The 17,362-nt window shown below is 36.9% G+C and overlaps 1 pseudogene; it reads right to left on the bottom strand.

Annotated features, from left to right (window-relative positions):
* Positions 1-9,428: 9,428 nt before the first annotated feature.
* LOC111783860 (putative polygalacturonase) lies at positions 9,429-17,105 on the bottom strand (annotated as a pseudogene).
* Positions 17,106-17,362: the final 257 nt, after the last annotated feature.

Here is a 17,362-nt window from a genome sequence, read left to right on the forward strand (position 1 = left end):
CAACGGTTCGTTAAATCCAACACTCAGCTCCTTCCTTCCAGCGACCTTCCTTTCCTTCTTCAGCTTCTAGACTCTTACCAATGTTCCCTTTTTTTTTTTTCCTTCTTATTTCAAAAACAGCTTAAAAAAGATGAGAAGATTTTGGGTTGGTGGCAGACCTACCCACTTGCCTTTTCATATTTCTGCCTCATTTTCTGTCTTTTCATATATTTTTTTTTTAATTAGTACAACTGGCTTTTTTTTTTAATTAGTACAGCGTGCATATCTAACAAAGGTAGTAGATATGAACGGAATTGTATATGACCTATAATTTTATTTTTCAAAAAGAAAAAAAAAAGTATATCATTTTTTATCAAATAAAATTATAATAAAGTATTTATAATAATCAGACTATTAGTTGTTATTTAATGTAGAAATCTTCCAAATTTTACAATTATTTGGAAAATATTTTTTTTAATAAACGGAGGGAATATATGGTAACATTTTACACATTTAAAACAAAAAAATATTAAAATTATAAAAAAAAGATGAAAATTATAAAAATGTATAAGTACATACATGTTATATATGTGTGATGTGTATATATGTATATGTATGATTATGCATGTAGATATGTATCTATTATAAATGCGCGTGTGTGCTGTGTGATACATACATATATATGTACAGGGTGAGGCACGACTATACAGTGATCCATGCATGTTATGGTGAGGCACGACCATATAGTGATCCATGCATGTCATGGTGATGCACGACCTCTGTTTGAGTGGCACTAATGGCTTGTGGACATTATGATTTTGATAATATCTGTGTGCATACATACTAACTAATAGATGACAATTCTTGTAACGACCCAAATTTTTATACTTAATTTAAGGTCTCTACTGTATACATACCATAAACATTAAATGTGGAAGACTTCATTTAAATTCCATAAAACATAACCTTTATCTTAAAACACAGGCATGGACTTACGTGTTTCGAAAACATCTTTAAAATGACACAACAAAAGAGTAAATAAAATGAATAAGAGTTTAAGTTTAAAAAACATCCTATTCTAGCCCCTATTACTGGGACCTGTTAAAACTAGAACCGTCACGGCAGCGCTATGCAAAGCATAACGATCGTTGTCCTGCCATTGGATGTACGCGTCCGTACCCTCGTGATGGGATAGAGGTATCCCCCAAATGCATGAACACACAATATGCATGAGGTCCCACTAGTCCTACAATTATCATTAATGAACATAACCCCCTGTCACGTTTTCATGCTTACATGTCAATCTCATTCTCATTTCTTTACATATCATACATATTCCTAGCGGGGTTATGTTTCATGCAATCTACCATATTTCGTGTCATACAATTCATGTAGTTACATTCAAATATTCATACAAACAAGCCATAATAGTTCAAGGGCCACACATCGTCACATGCATAACATATCACGTCAACTAAGCAGCATACATAACATACATTCACGTTCACATGATTTCGTACTTAAGAACCTTGAACTAGCATACAATCTAATGACACGTGCATATCCACGGGCACGTGCCAACATACAGCAAATAACGCGTAACCTACGACGGGTGAGCCACTTACCTAGTTGGCCTTAGCCGAAGTATTCCCTAATTTTTTTAACGTAAGCTCCCGTTCCTCGAGAACTACACCAAATGTTGTCAACGTTTGCTTCATATCACATCGTTCGTCACCTTTTGTTAGTATTTCACATTTTAATTAAAAATCCAACTAACAGTGTGAAATACAGCTCTAAACGACCTCAATAAAAATCGAGTTCTATGTTTTCATTGTTTCTTAATTATATAGAATAATAAAACTTAAAACTTAAATTAAAGATATGTCAATATTATTAATATTTCAAGCGACTGGGATAATTCGAACTTTAATATTATATCCTATAGATATAAATATAATAATTTCTCATATCTTCCATTTTCCTTCCCTCACTTTTTTTCTCTTCTCTGTTATATTATTTTACTTATGTTTACCGTACTTGTCATATGAACATTCCATTTTCCTTCCCATTTTTTTTCTTTTTAACTCAATTCTTTGAAGCAGTTCAATTCTACCTCCATATCTAATTATTTTAAGCAATTTAAATCTAATTCTTTTAATCTCCATATCTAATTATTTTAAGCAATTTAAAACTAATTTTTTTAATCAGTTTCTTCGTAGGAGTTTAAGAAGCTGTTCAATTCTACCTCCATATCTAATTATTTTAAGCAATTTAAATCTAATTCTTTTAATAAGTTTGTTCCCGGAGTTTACTTCTATAATATTTTAAGCAATTTAAATCTAATTCTTTTAATCAGTTTCTTCCTAGAGTTTAATTCTATAATTGATCAGTTTCCTCCTAGAGTTTAATTCTATAATTGTTTTAAGCAGTTTCTTCATCCGAAGCAGTTTAATTCTACTCTCATATCTAAATTGTTTAATTTTTTAAATCGTTCAATTCTGTTCATTCATCAGTTTAATTCTATTCCCAGATTTTTTTTTTCTTTACTATTTCCAAATCTAATCTTCCTCTCTTTCTCGCCTTTCTTTCATTTTTCCCCCTCTTTATTTGTTTACCTAATCTTCCTCTCTTTCTCAGCTTTTCTTTCATTTTTTTCCCCTCTTTTTCCAAATCTTAGTTTTTTTTTTATTTGAAATTGTTTTCCCCATCTTCCTTTTCCCTATCTTTCATTTTTTTCCCCTCTTTTCATCCTGTTTTTCAAATCTTAGTTTTTTTTTATTTGAAATTGTTTTCCCCATCTTCCTTTTCCCTATCTTCCTCTCTTTCTTATCTATCTGTTTTTTTTTTTTTTTTCTGACAAATTGTAATGGACTCTCCATAGATAGTCCTTTTCCCTATCTTTCTCTCTTTCTTATCTATCTGTTTTTTTTTTTTTTTTTCTGACAAATTGTAATGGACTCTTGATAGATAGTCCTTTTCCCTATCTTCCTCTCTTTCTTATCTATCTGTTTTTTTTCTGACAAATTGTAATGGACTCTTGATAGATAGATAATTTCTAATTCAGATCATTACAACACATAATTTCTAAATTTCTAACTTAAATCTAAATAATTGCTGATATTCTCCATAGAAAGGAAAAGGTAAACCTGACTACTAACCTTTTCAAATGACATCTCTCTACCTTTATTTGTCTACAATCTCATTATCTGTCTTCTACTAGATCTCTTCATTATTGTCTAACCATCTCCATGGTTATTGTCTAACTACCTCTCCATTGTATACATTTTTTTTTCCTCCAGAAAATATTTTCTTCGAGTTTCTGTTTTGTTTACTGAATAAGGGAGGTATTTTAGAGGAGGGGCCGAGAGATTAAAGGAGGGGTGGTCAGTTTTTTTTTTTTTTTTTTGTTATTTATATTTTAATATATATATTAAACCATTTCTTTATTAAACCGAACTGGGGTTACAATTCTAAAGTAGGACCATAACATCATGCCATACACTCGTTTCTCCCATCTCATAATATATCCATATGGTATCTGGTCCACCCAAGGACTAGTTTTAAAACAAAGGTCTCGTTGAAGCACAAAATCATTTTCGCACATGATATATGGTCTAGGGATATTATGGTTCTATAATTGTGACCGGATGCATACATATTATGGAATAGGTGATGACTAAAGTCGGATCGTAATATCATGTCATAATCTGGGAGGGAGGGATCCTCAAGTATGCTATCTCATAGTGTATTCATGTTGTCCCTAATCCATTCAAAGTTGGTTTATGAAGCAGAAATCTTGATAAGAGTCTCTACTTTATTTTCACACATGATACCATATACTCGAAACAGATTGAGTTCTAAGTAAGGTTTAATCGGAGTGAGACTAATCTGAATCTACCTCTTTGGCATAAGAATGTGCCTCATCTATGATGGCCGGTGCTTATAGGGTACATGGTATCGAATCTGACAACCTCAACTCTATCATGTCAATGTGTTTTAATTGAGTCTAGTAAGGGCCTATAACTAAATATTAATTTAAGCACTTCAAATTAAGTTTTATGAATTGGCAAGATAAAAGTTCATTAATTAAAATATTTAATTAATTAATTTTCATTCATTAACCATAGGATACCCTATTATAAATCTAGAGTTACACTTTTATGTACTATATGACAAGTTGTGTCCATTAATATCATCATTACAAACTAGTGAATTTTTCCTGAGTTGTTCATAATTACAACTAGGTCAAAAGTTTATTTTATCCATGCAATTACAAAATAAGGTCCTCTTGAGACATTAAAAAGTTCCGAAATCAACACTTAAGGAACTATTCATCAACTTACTTTATATGGGATCCATTTTGTGATTATGTTTCCAGCTCCCTATTTCGCTAGGACCCCAAAATTGTAGGCACATTGTATTGGATACAAAACGCCATTATCACCCCATGCAAAATCAAAAGACAACCATTCACAGGCATAAATTCACAACTCAGTGAGGATTAAGATCGAGTTGCGTTGGATCATCAAGCGAAATATTAATTTTTTCAATTAATTGATTTAAAAAGAGAAATTAAATATATGTGGTGAGTCTTATACAAACTCATTGTATAGGATACCCCATGTCCCACGTGAATAATTTGGATCAAATCATTTTTAATAATTACAATGTGGGGGTATCATTAGTATTATGAGGATAAGACACTCAACATTATCTATTTACTATAAGTGAAGTACATATTGTGATACTCCAATAAGTGAAGTACATATTGTTCAAGATTATACTAATAATCTTGAATTTTTCATACAATAGATAATATTAAGTTATAAATCAAATAACAAAAATTATTATTAAAAATTAAACTCTTTGTGTCCATTAATATAATCATCAAGGCTAGTCAATTTGTTGTGAGTTGTTCATAATTATAACTGGGTTAAAGTTTATTTTACCCATGTAATTACATTTTTTGCCTGAAGTACCATCGATTCTCTTATAAATAATTTATTTATTATCTAATTAGAAACTACGCCCCTCTCGAAACATTGAGAAATGGGATCCCATTTTGCAAGTTCTGAAATCAACACTCAAGGGAACTATTCAACTACTTACCTTATATTGGAAAAAAGTGAACTCCATTCCGTGAAATTATGCTTTCGACTCCATATTTGGCTAGATCCCCAAAATGGAAAGGCATAGGTCCCCAAAGTCGTAAGGCATATTGAATTGGCTACAAAAGTAATTGTAACGGAACCAAAAAAAAAAAATGAGGGTCGTCGGCAGAGCCGAAAACTCCAGCGAACGCCGGAGTTTTCGCTCGCACACGACCCACAAAGGGCAGCCGAGGGCTGGGATGCCACAAATCGCGTCCCTGACCTTCAGCCACCTTGATAGACACTGCAAAGAAACGAAAACGGTGAGGAAAAAGGAGAGAGAACATAAAACCGACGGAACTCCGGCGAAGCCGAACCGTACGAATCGACGTCGAAAACCCCCATTTTACACCACAAAAGTAATTCCAGAACCCTTTACACACATCAGGAGTAGGTTTCAGACGAATCCCGTACGCTGAACACCGTCGACAAGGAAGACGGAACGGCGGACTTCCGAGCTTCTCCAGATCCGAGAGTGCGAGGCCCTTACCAACAAAATCTGTACTAAAAATGGAGTTAGGGTGAAGGATAATCTCGGGAACGGGCAAAAAAGAGGGAAAAAGGACGTCGGGACGACGTTGTCGAGGAGAGAGAGAGATCGCTGGAAAATCGCGCAGGCAGTCGGGCGAAGAGGATGAAGTCCAACCCGAGATCTGGATCCGGAAAACTCAAACCGAACCCCGTCCCTTTGGTCGACCCAGAACCCACGTTACCCGCAGCCCAAACACCCGGCCTTCACCCGCGAGCCGGCCCATCACCGCGCGGCCCGTCACCCGCGTTCGGCCCGAGACCCACAAGCGACCCGTTAACCCGCGCCTCAACCCGAGACGCCTGCACACGCGTCGCTCTCTGATTGTGCCACGTGGCATGTCTGCAGCGCGGCTCCTCTCGGCTCAGGCGGCTTCATCGGCTTGGCGGTGGCTCCTCGGCTCGGGAAACCTGTTTCCAGCCCGTTTGACACCGTTTCGATCCTCTCGGACCTGGTTTCGGCCCTGTTTAAGGTAAAAGGAAACATTTTAAGGTCGTATTTCACAAATTCCAGTTGGGAATTTATTATTATTTGTGAAATACTAACGGAAGTGACTCATGAACCAATAGGAACCAACCACCAACGGAAGCGTAGAACGTCCACGAGGAGCTAGGAGCTTACATTATATTCTAGGGAGTACTTCGGCTAAGGCCTACCAAGTAAGTGGCTCACCCGTTGTAGGTTACGTGTTAATTGCTGTATGTTGGCACGTGCCCGTGGTTATGCACGTGTTATTAAATTGTATGCTAGCTTAATGTGCTTGAGTACGAAATCATGTGAACGTGAATGTATGTTATTTATGCTGCTTAGTTGATGTGATATGAATGCATGTGACGATGTGTGGCCCTTGTACGATTATGGCTTGTTGTATGAGTATTGGAATGTAACTGAATTAATTGTATGACATGAAATACGGTAAATTGCATGATACATAACCCCGCTAGGAATATGTATGATATGTAACGAAATGAGAATGAGAATGACATATAAGCATGAAAACATGACACGGGGTTATGTTCATTAAATGATGACTGTAAGACTAGTGGGACCTCATGCATTTTGTGTGATCATGCATTTGGGGGGATACCCCTATCCCATCACGAGGGTATGGACGTGTACATCAAAATGGCAGGACAACGATCGTTATGCCCTGCATAGCACTGCAGTGACGGTTTTAGTTTTAACGGGTCCCGGTAGGCCCCTAGAGCATGCCCACTGGCTAGGGACAGTGGCCCAGCGGTGTGCGAACTAGCTGGTGAGTCCATACTCGCACGTATGGGCTGCGTGTAGAGTATATGGTACACGTCCACGATTACCTGTTAGGATTACACCGTAGGGAAAATGAAATGAAACGAAACGAAACGATAGGTCCCATCATTTCATTGCATGTGTTTGTCGCATAACCTCGATAGGGGGTCACTTACTGAGTATTCTAGAAATACTCAAGCCTCGTGCTACTTTACTTTTGCAGATAAGGGCAAGGCACCCATGTGACAACGACGACGACATCGTACACCCCAGGATCGTGGCACATGCATAGGGTAGTTGGTTGTTTTTTCCCATTTCGTAGTCTAGGCTGAATTTGATTGCATCACTAGTATAGGTAGTATAGGATGAAATGTATTTGCATAATAAACCTTAGGGTAGAATAAAATATTCATTTTTAGTTTTTTGTTACTTTTGCTTTCTTTCAATAATCTGTTCTCTTTTTCCCTTGTAATCATTTTTGTCTCTGAGGTAATAAAAGGCGAGTGCGAGTCGCATTTATGAATAGGGCCCATTAAATGTATATTCCGCATTTCAAAGTATAGTAATGACTTTAGATTAAATAGGTAAAATATTAGGGTCGTTACAGTAATTATCACCCATGCAAATCAAAAGACAACCCTTTGGAGTCGAAATTCATAACTCAATGAGGAACAGGATTGAGTCACACATGATCCTCATGTGAAATATTAATTTGCTCAATTAATTGATTTAATGTAGGGTGTTTTTACTTTTAATGTTTATTTTTTTATTTTATATTTCATTATGTTATTTAAAGATGTTTTCGAGCATGTAAGTCCATGAAAATGTTTTATGATGAAGTTTTAAATGTTTATTTCCGCACAAGAAAGTATGTTATGATGAAGGTAACGACTTTAGGTTAGTAGAAATATAGGGTCGTTACACTCACTCATATACCACATGAGAACTTTTTAGTAGAGCACCTAATTTCCCATGAGAGCCACATTTTGCAAGGTCATGAATTCCAAAGAAATGTCGAAGCCCGGTTCATTGCTTAAAAATGATTGATGCGTTACTCAACACACTACTTATCAAAACTACACTACAACATAAAATTATTAGCACTTTGGCACATCTCTAGAGCTGGTTCATTTCTTGAATGGTGTTGGTAGTGTGTAGGTCTCGATATTCAAGGACTGAGAGCTCATCAAGCCAAGAAGGAAAACCAAATCAGGCTTGATCACATCACATCTTCCATTCAAACTCCTTGTAAACTTGTTGGAATTTCACCGTTTTATGGGCTTTCAAGTACTAACTTAAAATCGTTATCATGTACATAATATAACCATTTTATGCGGAAATAATCATTTGAGACGTATTCATAAAACATTGCCATGGATTTAATGTTTATTAAAAAGTCTTTAAAACAAAACAACATAAAATTAAAATAGACATCCGTAAAAATAAAACATAAATACCCTATACTAACCTATAGTCTATAAAATTAAATACAACTATTCTATACATGTGTCATGGTTTATGAAATGGCCATGTTGCCGTCAATTGTGCAATGATGCTTTGCAAATGTAGAAAATAAAAGTAGCAAGTAGCATGTGGCTTGAAATTAAATAGACATCCGTAAAAATAAAACATAAATACCCTAAAAATAAAATAGACATCCGTAAAAATAAAACATAAATACTCTATACTAACCTATAGTCTATGAAATTAAATACAACTATTCTATACATGTGTCATGGTTTATGAAATGGCCATGTCGCCGTCAACTGTGCAATGATGCTTTGCAAATGTAGAAAATAAAAGTAGCAAGTAGCATGTGGCTTGAGTATTTTAACAAATACTCCGTACATGCAATCATGAATGAGACCTATCATTTAAAAGTTGTATTCTCTTAGGTGACTATCCTAAGCGGGTCATTAGGTGTTTATTTACTATTCTACCCATGGGAGCAAATATGGACCCACACTTCCTAAAAACAACTAAAATAAAATCTTCTAATTCATTCTAAAATATTTTCTTCCTTTTTTTCTCTTTAAACATCACTTAATTTCCTAGTCCTTTTTAGGTTCCTTTCTCTTCATTCTTATCTTTTATTCTCTAAATTCTTTCAAACTTAGGTGTTACTTTACGGTAATTGATATGCACTCTCTTCTTTAAGATAGAAGATTCAATTCCTACCCCATATAATTGTTGTACTAAAAACATAAAAAAGATTATACAGAATTTGATACAATGTTGTACTAATACCATAAAAACTTCATGGTAGATTCATACATATTTGGATTTAAGAGGTTTCATTTTATTTTTTCAAATTTAGAGTATTATCTTGATGATTTTGAGTTTGAGTGTTACTAAATATTACAAATCTAGTTGAAATAACTTATTTTCAAAATTATTATTATTATTATTATTATTATTATTTTGTTTTAGAAATTTTAAAGGAAAAGACATTTGATCTATATCTTCATTAAATTTTTCATTACCATTTATTCTATAGAATTTTTTAAAAAACAAAGTCTCTACTAGAAGGCAGGAATTTCAACAGAGCACGACTTCAACTGAACATTCTCAATTGGCAGCTTATCTTGAGGAAAGTCACATCCACCACTTTTCGCTGCCTTAGCCAGTGGAGCACATGGCGGCGGATCCACATCACTACTAAATCCCTCAACTTCTGTACAGTTCCACTGCAACTTTTTAGGCTTCTTCGACAATCCAATCTTCACATTCGAAATACAAATATCCGTGAATGGATCTCCCGATATCCCTGCCAAATTCGCCCATATTAACATTCTCAGCCACCACGTCTCTGTAATTAATGTTCTTAATCACCGGCAATGCTGAGGGATCAAACTTGTCATCTGCATGCGACTTGTAGTCTCCAGTCATCCAGAAGACGTATTTCATCGTGGATAGAAACATTCTTCGGACGAAAATGTCCTTGATGAAACCACCTCGTCCGCGAGCGGTTTTGATTCTGACAGCAGACTGTGTATTGATTGCAGTGACGTTTTCGATCCTGACGTTGCGAATTCCGCCAGACATTTCGCTGCCAAGGGCGATACCTGCAGAATCTGGTGATATGCAAGTGAGGTGGCGAATGACAAGGTCCTCGGTCGGCATTCCGAACTTGATACCATATTGGTCCCATGCGCTCTTGATGGCAATGCAATCGTCACCGGAGACAATGTAGTAGTCTTCGATTTGAGTGTTGGAACAATAATCTGATAAATCGAATAGAGAATTAGGGAGAGGGATTGACAAAGAAATGAACCCTAAGGTTTTAAAGGTGAAGAAGAAGGGAACCTAGATTGATTCCGTCGGTGTTGGGTACGGTAACGGGAGCCAAGATAGTAAGCCCTTGGATAATCACATTTCTACATTTTCACCCAACCAAACCCAACTAGATTAAAAATAAATCATAATAATATTATATATATATATATATATATATATATATATATATATATATATATATATAATTTTAGTTGGAATGATTTGAATGGTATATTATTACAAGTTTTAACTTTTTTTCTTTTCTTTTCTTTTTTTCTTTTTTTCTTTTTTTCTTTTTTTCTTTTTTTCTTCTTTCAAGCATAATCCTAAAATATAAGTATAATGGGATTGAAGTGAAATAGTGAAACCTGCTGTAAATCGGATGGACAAACCAAGAAGGTGAGTTGATCAAAGTGAGATCCGAGATCTGGATTTGATCAGAGTACATGATCTCGATCACATATGGTCGTGTTACCTTGGGCTCCCATTTCTTAAATTTTTCCCACCACGAAGATCCCTGCCCGTCGATTGTACCGTTGTTACCTACACCATGTGACCAACCCAACTTTATTTTCTATAAATGTTTTTGTTATCTTTTCATTTACTTTAATTTTTTTTATTTAATTCTAATAGCACAGAAGCCTATAATGATTATAATTTTGCAAACCATTTAAAAAAAAAAATAGAATGTGAAAAAGTAATAGAAAAATAATCACCTGTGATAACCACATCGGTGAGATTAGTTCCAAAGATGAGGCTGCTGTACCGTCCACCGGGAGCATCTCTTCCTCTTCCATAAGATGGGAGAACTTCCACAAGTGGCCATTCTGATTCATTCTGCACTTAAGAGGAACAAATTTGACTCATTTATTTTGGATTGAAGTACTTATAGATTAAAGTACTCAAATCACCACTCCCATCTGCCGCGAGTGTGCTGAGATGTTCAATTGCTTTTCGAAACGCGTGAGTATTTGAAGTTACTCCGTCACCGACGTCGCCAAATTCCGTCAGCAATGCCGAGTGTTTTCGGCAATTGATGGCCTGAAATTTCAGAGAGTTCGATCTTAGACGTGGATTCATAGCGTCCACTGTGGCTAAGCTCACCAATGCCAGTACAATCACAGCTGAGATTCTCACCGCGGTAACCTGCCGAACAAAATCACAGATGATTCAATCTCTTTTTGTTTCTCGATAAAATAATGTTGAAAACGACAGTTAGGTTTATTAGTTCATCTTTGTGTTGGTTACATGAAAGAAACAAAGTTTTTCAATCAACCAATCCCGATTTTGAACAAAAACTCATAATCATTTTAAGAAATCGGAAAAAAAAACCAATGAAAAGTAGAATAACAATTCAAGCCCACACCATCAATAGAATGAAACAAAGAAAAAAAAAAGTGAAATTCAAAGAGAAAGAAGAAGAAAAATTACATTGATTTTTGTGGGTTTTGGTGGAAGTTCCATGATTAATTTTCTTGGTCAGTTTATGATTTTTAGATTAAGGGGAAAAATGATTTGATAGGATAATTTAGGAATAAAAAATAAGAAAGGGATTTATTACTATTACTATTATTACTTTTTTTTTTAAGGGTGAAAATTTGGGTGGTAAATGAAATGGTTGGATTGATTAAAAATATTAGCTCAACAAACTGTTTAGGAAAATATAACGTGTAAAAAAACATAATAAGTGATCGTTTTAAATTGGGCATCTTGTTTTTGTTGTTTGTTTGTTTTTTTTTTTTTAATTATTATTTTATATGTATTAGAGTGTTAAAATAGTTACTCCAATAACAGGATCAAACCAAGTAAACTAAATCAGTATTTAAAAACAAATTAACAAAGGTTTTCTATATTAGTAATTTTTTTTATTAAATTTTTTTTAGTAAATTATTCGAACAACTCCAATCTACCGAATATTTTATGGTTAGATTAGGCGAATTCATTATTTGATACGGATTTATTGGATTGAAAAAGTTTACTATCCAAAAAATTAAATAAATACTATTGAAATTATGCTATACCTATGAAATTATGCTATGAAATTACCTAAGGCTCATTACCTATGAAATTATGCTATACATCACATCTATTAAGTTCACATCATATTGCAAACAAAATCACTCAGCATGCAACACATCACATCATGCTCTTAAATAAATACGTGAAATATCATAACAATTTCAGTAACATTAACATAAAAATGCATGCGAGTTTGAAAACGTTTCTCTTTTCTTATCTTGTGCAAGGCGTACCTGACGGTGACGGGGCATCGACGTTGGGACCATGGAACGTGCCAAGCCTACATTGTAGGCTAGTCTACAGTATCTAAAACTTAGAGCTCTGATACCAACTGTAATGACCCTAAATTTCCACATACTCAGAGTCGCTACTAACGTCTCATGCTCATCTATAATGCGGAAATACAACTCTTACATGAACATAGTTGATAACGTAAACTTCAAAAAACGTTTAAAACAACTTCTTCTCTGGAAAACACAGCCATGGTCTTACGTGTTTAAATGTGAAATACTGAAATTTAGAGAAAACAAAAACAAATACAAAATAATTTAAAACAATGAAATGCAAAACAACCTATTCTAACTTAAGACTAGAAATTTAAATATGAATCTACTCTATGCACGTGCCACAGTCTCTGCTCGCGATGCTGCCGTCCTCCGTACAAGTGCGCCTTGCCTTTACCTGAAAAATGATGTGGCACACGGCCTGAGTATTTCAAAGAATACTCAGTAAGTGGCCCCGCTATAGGGGCCATGCAAATGCAAACACATGCAATCATGATTTAGGGACCTATCTCTAATCATCTTAGGGGTGGCCTCCAGTCTCGGACAAATTGGATGTGTAGTACTTCCCTACACACGACTCACACGTGCGAGTGTGAGTCCCCAGGGTGCTCGCACACCCCCTGGACCCTCTGGTCAAGCTAATCTGTAGCGACGTCCGGAGGTCAGCGGAACCCCATAGTGTCATGCGCCTCATGAACACCCTCATCTGTGTGCTTTCGCACCTGTGCGCATTCGCGCTCATCATAAGGTGCGCGTCCGCACTCATCATCTCTAGGGGAAGTAGCCCTATGCTTATGAACATACAATATGCATGAGGTCCCTCTAAATCCTTCATAATGTCTCTTCTGACACAACCCTCTAGTCTCATCTCTTTGTTACTCTAGGTAACACATACTCGTGGATATTTATATTAATATCATTTTTACGCTCTTAGGGTTGTGTCCTATGTCGATCTAACGACATGATGCAATATGGCACTCATCATCATATAGCATGCTCAATATGGAAAACATCATCATATTAAGGTAAACGTCACGCAATCATCATACTCATCATATTGCCACAAAGTGCATCAAACATATCAAGTACGACATTCATCAATATATATATATATACTGAGTACATCATCAGGTATCATAACCCACACATCATCATAACTCATGTACCGCATCGTACGACATAGTTCATACAACATCGTAACTCATACAATTTTTAGCCTATCATATAGTAAGGCCACTTACTTGGTTGGTCTTGGCCGAAGTACTCCCTAAATAGCTAAACGTAAGCTCCCGTTCCGTGAGAGCTGCTTCCTACGTCGCCGGGGTTTGTTTCCTATCACACCGTTCACCACTTTCCGTTAGTATTTCACAATTAATTTACCTATAATTTAATAAATGTAAAATACGGCTCTAAAACAGCCTTGGATACCTTTATCGGGGCCGAAAATAGGTCCGGGAGGGTCGAAACAGTGGAAACCAGGCTGAAAACAGGTGAGCCGAGCCAAACAGCCGCTGGAGCCGCCGGAGGAGCCGCCGGAGCGTCACTAGAGGGAGCCCGAGCCGTTTGCGCCGAGCCGAGCCGAGGGACACCCGCGCCGCTGTGTGACACGTGGCAGCAGCAGAGAAAGCCACGTCGGGCGGTAGTGTCGGGTCGAAGCGCGGGTCGCAGTCCGGTTTGGGTCGTGGTTCGGGTCGCGGGCTGTGGAAGGCTACTGGGCCAAGGCTAATCGTTGGGCCTCGGCTTACTGGGCTGGGCCGCAAGTGTTTGGTTTGCAGGCCGGCTCAATTAGACCGTGGGTCTAGTCTGGGTTGGTTCAACTGAACCGTAGCTTCTGGGCCGGTTTGAGGTTTGGGCCGCTATAGTTGGGCTGGGCCGAAGGCAGAGGCCAAGGGAGGAACGGGCTGGCTCTCCCGGGTTCTGGGTTCGGGTTGACCCGGATCCGTGGATCTCATCTTCCTTACCCGACTTCGGCCGATTTTCCGGCGAGCTTTCTCTCTCCTTCCCGCGGCGTTTCCGTTGCCGATTTCGGTCCTCTTCCCTCCCTTTTCCTCTTTGTTCGTCGTCCTTCTTTCCTTTTTGGGAGTTTTGCGGCCTAAAAGCTCCTAAAAGCCATAGATCTAAGAATCGATTAAGAAACCTAATTTTTCGACCTCGGTTACCGACGACGACGCTTAAGAAATAACACAAAACGCACCCTGAGTTATTGTGCTTTCGTTAGGGATCCCTCTTATGGTGGTAACAGGTCGTTTGGTGTCGGTTTAAGGGTGGTTTGAGGGCTCGTCGGAGAAACTGGACACTCGCCGACGTTTGTCCGAAATCTCTCTCTCTCTCGAAATTTTCTCTCTTTTCTCCCTTTGCAGGTGTTCTGAAGATGCTGGGTGTTGTGGGCTGAGGGTGGGCGTGTTGTGACCGTCGTTTCGCGTGGGTTCCGCGAAACTCGGCAGTCGCCGGAAAACTCGCGGGTTTTCCGGCGACTGATTTTTTTTTTTTTTTTTTCGTTTTCTCATTTTCCTTTATTTATTTATTTATTAATATATATATATATATATTTTTTTTTTTCTTTCTTTCTAGGGTCGTTACACGCTATATATATACGATATATTTAACCGCATTTTTGTTTTATTTACGAATTAAACAAAAGGAGAGAATCTAAGATATTTAAATCTTATTTAAATATCTTAATCAATTATGTGTCGGAATTGATTGGGATTGACATTTGAATTAATATTAAATATTAATTGAATAGTTTAATTAATCATTTAATTAATGTTACTTTAATTTGAAATTCATTATTCAAATTAATTGTTAAATTAAAATGAAGAAAGTCAAAATGTTGACTTCATTTAATGGATGAAAAATATATGTTAGTGGAATTTTGAGTGTCAAAATTTGGTTAACTCAAACATGAATGCTTGCCACATAATCCCAAACATTTGAGTGAAATTTTAAGTGTCAAAATTTGGTGATCTCAAATTTGCATGAACATGCAAACATGACTCTTTAAATAGAGTGATCATGGTACATGGAAGGTCTTCTTCTTCTTGGTGAAAAACCTTGAGAAAAACCTCTCACAAACACTCTCTTCATATATACAAAATCCCTCCCAAGTTTAGTCACTCACCGAAATCCACAATCCCGTTCTAAGGCCGGAGGATAGTGGAGAAGACACTAGTGGTGGTTCGAAACCGGTTGTGAGGAAAAAGAAGTTTGAACTACAAAATGTTTGTATTCAAACTCATTAAGTTTTAATACTTATGAACATGCTAGTTATTTATTATAATTGATGTTCTAAAAGTGCCTAAAATCCAAATTGCTTCCGCATGTGTTATATTAACACCATCATGAGCTAACTCCAACAGTAAGATCACTTACCTCGATGGCCTTGGCCGAAGTCACTCACAACAAGCTAATCTCAATGGTTAAATACGTCCTATAATAACCACATAAAAACTTAGGAACCTTTCATAACATACCCTAGCTAAATCTCATGCTATTTATTAAAATAAACTCTCGACCTATTTGTCTTTGACGGTTAGGAACCACACTGACCTCAGATGGTAAAACTAAGGAAAGAAACGGCTTCGGAAGGGCTGAAAACCTTGGACATAATATATTATAGTGATATCGAGCAGCCAAGCCGAGATGCGGGATTTGAAAGAGTCGAGTCGCTGTACACGTCAAGCCGACCCGAGAGCACGCATGCTGAGCCGAGACAAAGGCTTCAGCGCGCGTCCGTGTTGGGCCAAAACACATAGGGCCCGCGTTCGTCTGTGGGATGGTTCATGAGCCAAAACTCAACCCGACTCTGCGTCTTCTTCGCCCGAACCCTCACGAAAACCCTATTCTGATGTAGACAGGACGGACGAACTAAGAAGGAGAGTTGATGAAAGTGAGATCTGAGATTTGAATTTGATCAGAGTACATGATCTCGATCATGTATGGTCGTGTTACGTTGAGCTCCCCTTTGTGAAACTTATCCCACCAATAAGACCCCTGCCCGTCGATCGTGCTGTTATTACCTATACCATGTCAACAATCCAAGTTTATTCCTCTATGATTTTGCTAACCATTTTTTTTAAGAAAATAAATGTTAAAAAGGTAAAGAAAAAGAAATAATCACCTGTGATAACAACATCGGTAAGATTAGTTCCAAAGATGAGGATGGTGTACCACCCCCCCCCCCCCCCCCCGAATAAGATGGGAGAACTTTCACAAGTGGCCATTCCGATTCATTAAGTTTAAGAGAAACAAATCTAACTAATTTAATTAAGGATTAAAGTTCAAATCATCACTCAAAGGTCCAACCTGTGATGCAAGAATTTTAGCTTCTTTATCAATAAAAAGTGTGAAATGACTGGTTAGATTAAAACTTCCTGTCAACCATTTTCCCAGCGACACGACCAATTGAGCACGGCCATCTGCCGCTAGTGTACTGAGATGTTCAATCGCTTGCCGGAACGCATGAGTATTTGAAGTTACTCCGTCGCCGATGCCACCAAACTCCGTCAGTAACGCCGAGTGTTTTCGGCAATTGATCGCTTGAAATTTCAGAGAGTTCGAACTCAAACGTGGATTCATGGCGTCCATGGTGGCTAAGCTCACCAATGTTAATACAATCATTGCCGAGATTCTCGGTGTGGTAACCTTTCGAAAAAACACAGAAGAGGATTCAATTTCGTTTTGTTTCTCGAAAAAATAATGGTGGAAAATTCAATTGAGTTTATGGGTTCATCTTTTGTTACATTGTCCAATTTTCTCAAGAAAAGTAAGAATCTTGGAAAAAAAAAGTTCCTAAATAAACAGAACCAATCGGAGTTTTGAACAAAAAAAAAAAAAAAAACATAATTATTTCCAATAACCCAAAAGAAAAAACAATG

Source organism: Cucurbita pepo, unplaced genomic scaffold (assembly GCF_057944985.1).
Source record: "Cucurbita pepo subsp. pepo isolate OVF unplaced genomic scaffold, ASM5794498v1 scafford_3, whole genome shotgun sequence".
Taxonomy (NCBI): domain Eukaryota; kingdom Viridiplantae; phylum Streptophyta; class Magnoliopsida; order Cucurbitales; family Cucurbitaceae; genus Cucurbita; species Cucurbita pepo.